Source organism: Salmo salar, chromosome 12 (genome assembly GCF_965601325.2).
Source record: "Salmo salar chromosome 12, fSalSal1, whole genome shotgun sequence".
Classification (NCBI taxonomy): domain Eukaryota; kingdom Metazoa; phylum Chordata; class Actinopteri; order Salmoniformes; family Salmonidae; genus Salmo; species Salmo salar.
Window position 1 is genome coordinate 633247 of NC_138302.1, and position 8358 is coordinate 641604.

An 8358-nucleotide genomic window follows, 5' to 3' on the forward strand; every position below is an offset into this window, starting at 1 on the left:
TATCTAACCTCTAGTACTCCAACCCCAGGTATCTAACCTCTAACCTCTAGTACTCCTACCCCAGGTATCTAACCTCTAACCTCTATGACTCCTACTCCAGGTATCTAATCTCTAACCTCTAGGACTCCTACCCCAGTTATCTAACCTCTAACCTCTAGGACTCCTACCCCAGGTAACTAACCTCTAACCTCTAGGACTCCTACCCCAGGTATCTAACCTCTAACCTCTGACCTCTAGGACTCCTACCCCAGGTATCTGAAGTCTGAGCTGTATAAGGACATGCTGGCCAATGCCATCGTTCCCCAGGAGACCAAGAAGAGGTACTCAGTAAATACTCCTCAATATTTTACATTACAATATATACTTCTCAATATACTTCATTAAAATATGTACTCCTCAATATACTACATTACAATATATACTCCTCAATATACTACATTACAATATATACTCCTCAATATACAACATTACAATATATACTCTTCAATATACTACATTACAAAATATACTCCTCAATATACTACATTACAATATATACTCCTCAATATACTATATTACAATATATACTCCTCAATATACAACATTACAATATATACTCTTCAATATACTACATTACAATATATATCCATCAATATACTACAATATATACTCCTCAATATACTACATTACAATATATACTCCTCAATATTCTACATTACAATATTTACTCGTCAAAATACTACATTACATTATTCACTCCTCAATATACTACATTACAACATATACTCCTCAATATACTACATTACAATATTTACTCCTCAAAATACTACATTACAAAATATACTCCTCAATATACTACATTACAATATATACTCCTCAATATACTACATTACAATATATACTCCTCAATATACAACATTACAATATATACTCTTCAATATACTACATTACAATATATATCATCAATATACTACAATATATACTCCTCAATATACTTTATTACAATATATACTCCTCAATATTCTACATTACAATATTTACTCCTCAGTATACTACATTACAATATTTACTCCTCAATATACTACATTACAATATATACTCCTCAGTATACTACATTACAATATTTACTCCTCAGTATACTACATTGCAATATATACTCATCAATATACTCCTCCTCAATATACATAGCGCGTGCTATGGGTGGGTGTTGCTATGGTGACCAGTGAGCTGCGATAAGGCAGGGCTTTACCTAGCAGAGACTTATAGATGACCTGGAGCCTGTGGGTGAATATGAAGTGAGGGCCAGCCAACGAGAGCATACAGGTCGCAGTGGTGGGTGGTATATGGGGCTTTGGTGACAAAACGGATGGCACTGTAATAGACTACATCCAATTTGCTGAGTAGAGTGTTGGAGGCTGTTTTGTAAATGACATCGCCGACGTCAAGGATTGGCAGGATAGTCAATTTTACAAGGGTATGTTTGGCAGCGAGAGTGAAGTAGGCTTTGTTGCAAAATAGGACGCCGATTCTAGATTTAATTTTGGATTGGAGATGCTTAATGTGAGTCTGGAAGGAGAGTTTACAGTCTAGCCAGACACCTAGGTATTTGTAGTTGTCCACGTATTCTAAGTTAGAACCGTCCAGAGTAGTGATGCTGGATGGGCGGGCAGGTGCGGGCAGCGATCGGTTGAATAGCATGCATGTAGTTTTACTTGTATTTAGGAGCAGTTGGAGGCCACGGAAGGAGAGTTGTATGGCATTGAAGCTCGTCTGGAGGTTAGTTAACACAGTGTCCAAAGAAGTGCCAGAAGCATACAGAATGGTGTCGTCTACGTAGAGGTGGATCAGAGAATCACCAGCCATAAGAGCGACATCATTGATGTACACAGAGAAGAGAGTCGGCCCGAGAGTTGAACCTGTGGTACCCCATAGAGACTGCCAGATGTCCGGACAACAGACCCTCCGATTTGACACACTGAACTCTGTCTGAGAAGTATTTGGTGAACCAGGCGAGGCAATCATTTGAGAAACCAAGGCCAGGTCGATGAATACGGCTGCACAGTATTGTCTTTTATCGATGGCGGTTATGATATCGTTTAAGACCTTGAGCGTGGCTGAGGGACACCCATGACCAGCTCGGAAACCAGATTGCATAACAGAGAAGGTACCGTGAGATTCGAAATGGACGGTGATCTGTTTGTTAACTTGGCTTATGGGGTCAGGGGTCAGAGTGAGGTGTATTTAATACCAGAGTATGGGGTCAGGGGTCAGAGTGAGGTGTATCTAATACCAGAGTATGGGGTCAAGGGTCAGAGTGAGGTGTATTTAATACCAGAGTATGGGGTCAGGGGTCAGAGTGAGGTGTATTTAATACCAGAGTATGGGGTCAGGGGTCAGAGTGAGGTGTATTTAATACCAGAGTATGGGGTCAGGGGTCAGAGCGAGGTGTATTTAATACCAGAGTATGGGGTCAGGGGTCAGAGCGAGGTGTATTTAATACCAGAGTATGCGGTCTATATTGTATAATACCAGTATGGGGTCTATATAGTATAATACCAGTATGGGGTCTATATAGTATAATACCAGTATGGGGTCTATATAGTATAATACCACTATGGGGTCTATATAGTATAATACCAGTATGGGGTCTATATAGTATAATACCACTATGGGGTCTATATAGTATAATACCAGTATGGGGTCTATATAGTATAAAATATACTATATTACAATATATACTCCTTATATACTACAATATACTCACTATATTAACAATATATACTCCTCAAAATATACTATATTACAATATATACTCCGTATATACTACAATATACTCACTATATTAGCAATATATACTATATACTCCTTAAATACTACAATATACTCACTATAACAATATATACTCCGCAATATATACACCTTAAATACTACAATATACTCACTATATTAACAATATATACTCCTCAATATATACTCCTTAATACTATAATATACTCACTATATTAACAATATATACTCCTCAATATATACTCCTTAAATATTACAATATACTCTCTATATTAATAATATATACTCCTCAATATATATTATAATATTCTCATTATATTAACAATATATACTCCTCAATATATACTATAATACTCTCATTATATTAACAATATATACTCACTACTGTATATACCCCTTATATACTACAACATACTCACCATATTAACAATATATACAATATATATACTCCTCAATATATGTATTAACAATATATACTCCTCCGTATATACTACAATATACTCACTATATTAGCAATATATACTATATACTCCTTAAATACTACAATATACTCACTATAACAATATATACTCCGCAATATATACACCTTAAATACTACAATATACTCACTATATTAACAATATATACTCCTCAATATATACTCCTTAATACTATAATATACTCACTATATTAACAATATATACTCCTCAATATATACTCCTTAAATATTACAATATACTCACTATATTAATAATATATACTCCTCAATATATATTATAATATTCTCATTATATTAACAATATATACTCCTCAATATATACTATAATATTCTCATTATATTAACAATATATGCTCACTACTGTATATACCCCTTATATACTACAATATACTCACTATATTCATTTATATACTGTATTTACTATATCCAACGATGCTGTTGGTCGTACTTCCCGCTCTCTTTACTCTCTCCCTCTCCCTCATTTCTCTCTGCTTCTTTCCCTTTCTCCCTGCCTCTCCCATCTCCTTCCCTATCTCCTTTCCTCTCTCCCTCTCCCTCATTTCTCCCTGCCTCTCCCATCTCCTTCCCTATCTCCTTTCCTCTCTCCCTCTCCCTCATTTCTCCCTGCCTCTCCCATCTCCTTCCCTATATCCTTTCCTCCCTCCCTCTCCCTCCTTTCTCCCTGCCTCTCCCATATCTCCTTTCCTCTCTCCGTCTCCCTCATTTCTCTCTGCTTCTTTCCTTTTCTCCCTGCCTCTCCCATCTCCTTCCCTATCTCCTTTCCACTCTCCCTCTCCCTCCTTTCTCCCATCTCCTTCCCTATCTCCTTTTCTCTCTCCCTCTCCCTCCTTTCTCCCTGCCTCTCCCATCTCCTTCCCTATCTCCTTTCCTCTCTCCCTCCTTTCTCCCTGCCTCTCCCATCTCCTTCCCTATCTCCTTTCCTCTCTCCCTCTCCCTCCTTTCTCCCTGCATCTCCCATCTCCTTCCCTATCTCCTTTCCTCTCTCCCTGCCTCTCCCATCTCCTTCCCTATCTCCTTTCCTCTCTCCTTTCCTCTCTCCCTCTCCCTCCTTTCTCCCTGCCTCTCCCATCTCCTTCCCTATCTCCTTTCCTCTCTCCCTCTCCCTCCTTTCTCCCTGCCTCTCCCATCTCCTTCCCTATCTCCTTTCCTCTCTCCCTGCCTTCCTTTCTCTCCCTCCCTCTCCCTCCTTTCCTCTCTCCCATCTCCTTCCCTATCTCCTTTCCTCTCTCCCATCTCCTTCCCTATCTCCTTTCCTCTCTCCCTTCTCCCTGCCTCTCCCATCTCCTTCCCTATCTCCTTTCCTCTCTCCCTCTCCCTCCTTTCTCCCTGCCTCTCCCATCTCCTTCCATATCTCCTTTTCTTCTCTCCCTCTCCCTCCTTTCTCCCTGCCTCTCCCATCTCCTTCCCTATCTCCTTTCCTCTCTCCCTGCCTCTCCCATCTCCTTCCCTATCTCCTTTCCTCTCTCCCATCTCCTTCCCTATCCCCTTTCCTCTCTCCCATCTCCTTCCCTATCTCCTATCTCCTTCCCTATCCCCTTTCCTATCTCCTTCCCTATCTCCTTTCCTCTCTCCCATCTCCTTCCCTATCTCCTTTCCTCTCTCCCTCTCCCTCCTTTCTCCCTGCCTCTCCCATCTCCTTCCCTATCTCCTTTCCTCTCTCCCTCTCCCTCCTTTCTCCCTGCCTCTCCCATCTCCTTCCCTATCTCCTTTTCTTCTCTCCCTCTCCCTCCTTTCTCCCTGCCTCTCCCATCTCCCTCCCTATCTCCTTTCCTCTCTCCCTGCCTTCCTTTCTCTCCCTCCCTCTCCCTCATTTCTCCTTTCCTCTCTCCCTCCTTTCTCCCATCTCCTTCCCTATCTCCTTTCCTCTCTCCCTCTCCCTCCTTTCTCCCTGCCTCTCCCTCCTTTCTCCCTGCCTCTCCCATCTCCTTCCCTATCTCCTTTCCTATCTCCTTTCCTCTCTCCCATCTCCTTTCCTCCCTCTCTCCCTCCTCTCTTCCTTCCTTCTCTCAGTGTATTTCCCTTCATGAGGCGACAGCGTCACTCCAGCCCCTCTCCTGCCATGGTTACCCAGGCAACAGAAGATGATGGAAAGGCTAAAGGGGCGGGACCAACAGGAACAAGCTCCGCAACCAACTCTCAGATCTGATAGCCATGGGAACACCACAACCACCATGTTCATAACAACCAGATCTGATCGCCATCGGAACACCACAACCACCATGTTCATAACAACCAGATCTGGTCACCCTTGTATCACTATAGCAACCATTCATGACCTTGGATCTACTTCTAGAAGTAATATTACAGTCTAGTAGTTATATTTATTATAAGTTATATTTATGAATATAGAATTATGGGTATAGTTTATATTATCTTCTAGAAGTAATACTACAGTCTAGTAGTTATATTTATTATAATAATTATATTTATTATAAGTTATATTTATGAATATAGAATTATGGGTATAGTTTATATTATCTTCTATAAGTAATACTACAGTCTAGTAGTTATATTTATTATAATAATTATATTTATTGTAATTTATTATAAGTTATATTTATGAATATATAATTATGGGTATAGTTTATAAAGACAATCTGAAAGATTTCCACTATTCAATTAATGTAGATTTAAGGCCAGTTTATTTATACTTGGTCTAATAACATGTCTATGGACAATTAGAATGTGACAAGTGTCGCTGGTCAAAACAAACCTTTAATTTCTACTCCTGTTAGAATGTCTGTAGACTGTCAAGTTTCCTTTGTTGCAGACACACTGGGGAAAAAAAGTTCTCGTCTCCACGGCGACTGTAGCGGTCCGTTGTCGCGGTTACCGAACTGCCACGGCAACCGGACCAGAATCCTCCTGTGACCAGATGATGCAGTAGTTCTAAAGTTCTCAGATAGAATGACAGTAGTTCTAATGGTCTCAGATAGAATGACAGTAGTTCTAAAGGTCTCAGATAGAATGACAGTAGTTCTAAAGGTCTCAGATAGAATGACAGTAGTTCTAAAGGTCTTAGATAGAATGAATGACAGTAGTTCTAAAGGTCTCAGATAGAATGACAGTAGTTCTAAAGGTCTCAGATAGAATGACAGTAGTTCTAAAGTTCTCAGATAGAATGACAGTAGTTCTAAAGGTCTGAAAGAGAATGACCTGGTTTTTTATTTCGTCACTCTGGAGCAGTCAACTATTTTCTGTCAGCTCACAATTTTCTTTTAAATAACGATGTTGTGGATTTTATGTTCCTGTAATAATGAATTAAAAAAAGTAGTAAGATTGTTGTCAGCTATACTCTGGTCGTTATTTGAACTAGTTAGCAACTAACCAAAACACTGTTTTGGAAATAGCTTTTAGTTGCCTCTGGTTTGCTAGGTTCACATTTACTGAATTCCTTTTTTAAATGTTTCCTGGTGTTAGAGAATGTTTACTATTTGGAGCACCGGGCTGCAGATGTCATGCAAAAGGCTGTCGTTTTGATGTGGCTGACAGCTGTGGATATGTCGATAGACAGAGTGTAAACCAGCCTTTAGCCCTTCATTTAGAACAATATGACTGATGGACATCAATAACAGTTACAGGTCAACGGTCATATCATAACAACAAATATACCTCATCATAATAACACATATACCTCATCATAATAACAAATATACCTCATCATCATAACACATATACCTCATCATCATAACAAATATACCTCATCATCATAACACATATACCTCATAATAATAACAAATATACCTCATCATAATAACACATATACCTCATCATAATAACACATATACTTCATAATAATAACAAATATACCTCATCATAATAACACATATACCTCAACATAATAACAAATATACCTCATCATAATAACACATATACATCATCATCATAACACATATACCTCATCATCATAACACATATACCTCATCATCATAACACATATACCTCATCATAATAACAAATATACCTCATCATAATAACACATATACCTCATCATAATAACACATATACTTCATCATAATAACAAATATACCTCATCATAATAACACATATACCTCATCATAATAACAAATATACCTCATCATAATAACACATATACCTCATCATAATAACACATACCTCATCATCATAACACATATACCTCATCATAATAAATATACCTTATCATAATAACACATAGACCTCATCATAATAACAAATATACCTCATCATAATAACACATATACCTAATCATAATAACAAATATACCTCATCATAATAACACATATACTTCATCATAATAACAAATACACCTTATCATAATAACACATATACCTCATCATAAAAACAAATATACCTCATCATAATAACACATATACCTCATCATAATAACACATATACCTTATCATAATAACACATACCTCATCATAATAACAAATATACCTCATCATAATAACAAATATACCTTATCATAATATCTGTCATATCTCATAATAACAATTATACCTCATCATAATAACACATATACCTCATTATAATAACAAATATACCTCATCATAATACCTGTCATATCTCATAATAACAAATATACCTCATCATAATAACACATATACCTCATCTTAATAACAAATATACCTCATAATCTTAACAAATATACCTTATCATAACAAATATACCTTATCATAATAACAAATATACCTCATCATAATAACAAATATACCTTATCAAAATAACAAATATACCTTATCATAAAAACACATACCTCATCATAATAACAAATATACCTCATCATAATAACACATATACCTCATCATAATACCTGTCATATCTCATAATAACAAATATACCTCATCATAATAACACATTTACCTTATCATAATAACACATATACCTCATCATAATACCTGTCATATCTCATCATAATAACACATATACCTCATCATAATAACACATATACCTCATCATAATAACAAATATACCTTATCGTAATAACAAATATACCTCATCATAATAACTCATATACCTCATCATAATAACAAATATACCTCATCATCATAACAAATATACCTTATAATAACAAATACATCTCATCCTAATAACAAATATACCTTATCATA

At 37.0% G+C, this 8358-nt stretch overlaps 1 long non-coding RNA gene across 1 annotated transcript; it reads left to right on the forward strand.

The window, feature by feature from the left end:
* Window positions 1-235: 235 nt before the first annotated feature.
* Window positions 236-5378, forward strand: LOC145859371 (uncharacterized). The gene is made up of 2 exons (XR_014379553.1): window positions 236-320; window positions 5276-5378. It is a non-coding gene; the product is annotated as an uncharacterized LOC145859371 (long non-coding RNA).
* The last annotated feature ends 2980 nt before the right edge of the window (window positions 5379-8358 follow it).